Source organism: Silene latifolia, chromosome Y (genome assembly GCF_048544455.1).
Source record: "Silene latifolia isolate original U9 population chromosome Y, ASM4854445v1, whole genome shotgun sequence".
NCBI classification, from domain to species: Eukaryota; Viridiplantae; Streptophyta; class Magnoliopsida; order Caryophyllales; family Caryophyllaceae; genus Silene; species Silene latifolia.
The window spans coordinates 325,293,738-325,295,750 of NC_133538.1; the positions used below are offsets into that span (position 1 = coordinate 325,293,738).

A 2,013-nucleotide genomic window follows, 5' to 3' on the forward strand; every position below is an offset into this window, starting at 1 on the left:
GTTATCTTATATAGATTTTGCATGTGATGTAAGATTAAAAATATAATACAAATTGAACAATCCACCTCACCTACCCTCCCACCGGTTTTCGCCATATACACTCAAGATGTTTGCTCATTTTTATACACAACAACACTTGAACATCTTTGCACGTGTATGTTTTCTATCTAAAAATAATAGAGCATTCTCTTACTAAGATTGTTAGTATACAAAAATTAATATTTACTAAGAGAGTTAGTAATATTAAAATATTATCAAGGGTATAATTTTAACAAGTTTCTAGTTAAATACTTGTTAGATTTTTGGGTTATGTTTTTGGGTGCATCTTGAAGGAGATCTTCTCTTTGAAGATTTGTTAGGAGGATCATCCATTTGTTATAAGCTCAAGAACAAACTAGTAAGGTGATCTACTTTGTGCCCATTTTACCATAAAATCAATGTAAGGAAATTGTTTTTCCTTAAACTTTCATTTTTATGCTTTTATATTTGCATGCATGTTACATAGATCATCAAAATGATAAATTATGTGATAATTTAATTTTTATTAGAGAGTCTAATATGGATCTATGATCTTTCACTTTCGAACCCGAACTTCAGCATTTCCTATTTACAGAAAATCCATCTTTTGAAGAAGACACTTTCAGTTCTGTAAACTAACCAGTAAAGATGCCGAATATTGCAAGTCATTCGAAGCCAAAAGCATCATCTATTCCTAAAGGCTTCAATCTCCAGACTGAGGATGGGAATACTTTTGGCATCCGTCCGTCCTATATCAATCTGGTGGAGAGAAATCTCTTTAGAGGTGTGGCAGGTGAAGACCCGAGGAAGCATATGGAGGTCTTTACGGACTACTATTCTACTATCCCCGCAACAAAGGGGGTAACTCAAGACAAGATTAAGTAGGTGATGTTTCCTTTTTCTTTGACTGACTCAGCCAGGGAGTGGCTGACTGATTTGGACCGCACGGCCATAGGGGTCACAGACTGGGAGACCCTTGCTCTTACTTTTTATAAGAGATATTTCCTTCCGCAGCGCACTAATCAGCTGAGGGCAAAAATCACTAGTTTCAAGCAGGCACCTAATGAAACTTTCTATGAAGCGTGGTGCCGTTTCAAGAGGTTGGTTAGGTCTCTTCCTCACCATGGTTTTGATCCGTGGTTTTTGTCCAATCAGTTCTACAATGGGCTATATGATGATCACAGAGCCATACTTGATGCATCATCCAATGGAAGATTCCAAAAGAACACTGTCGATGATAAGGGATGGGCCCTTATTAAAGAGATGGTGACCCATTGTGCTGAGTATGGAAACCCGAGGGATGGTATTAGAACAGTTCATGCAGTCGATAAGCAAATTGTGGATCAGCTGGAAGCCATGAATGCTAGATTTGATAAGTTGGAGTTGCATTCTGCTGGGGAGCCTCAGACGGTACATTTGATTACTAGAGGGGAGACTGTCACATGTGAGAGGTGTGGGAGCAACGACTGTCACACTTCTTGGGCAGTGTTCTGAGAGAAGGAACAGTCCTTGCTTTTCAACAATACAGGCAAGGAGGGGGTTCCTATTATAATAAACAAGGGGCAGTCCATCCCAATTTGAGGTGGACAAGTCAAAATGTGCTCAATCCTACCCATCCTCCTCCGCAGCAGCAGCCATATGTCCTTCCTCATAAGGCTCAACAAGGCTTTTAGAAGCCTCATTCCTTTCCTACACCTAATAAAGGTGCATCATCTTCTGGTAGGGTAAGTGAGATAGGTGACTTGAAGACGATGTTACAGTCTTTGACAAAGCAGTGGCAGCTAAGTGATCAACAAAAAGATGCATCTATCAAGGCACTTGAAACTCAAGTTGCCCAGTTAGCCGCGAACCAGTCCACAAGGAAACCGGGACATTTACCGTCACAAGCCGATAAGAATCCACATGAGACGGTGAATTTAATTAATTTGAGGAGCGGTTATTCATATGAAGGACAGAAATCAGACCCGGGGAAGGAAATTACTGCTGATGAATAGT

General features: G+C 40.0%; 1 non-coding gene across 1 annotated transcript; it reads right to left on the reverse strand.

The window, feature by feature from the left end:
- Nucleotides 1-1,042: 1,042 nt before the first annotated feature.
- Nucleotides 1,043-1,148, reverse strand: LOC141635802 (small nucleolar RNA R71). Its single transcript, XR_012540461.1, has one exon. It is a non-coding gene; the product is annotated as a small nucleolar RNA R71 (small nucleolar RNA).
- Nucleotides 1,149-2,013: the final 865 nt, after the last annotated feature.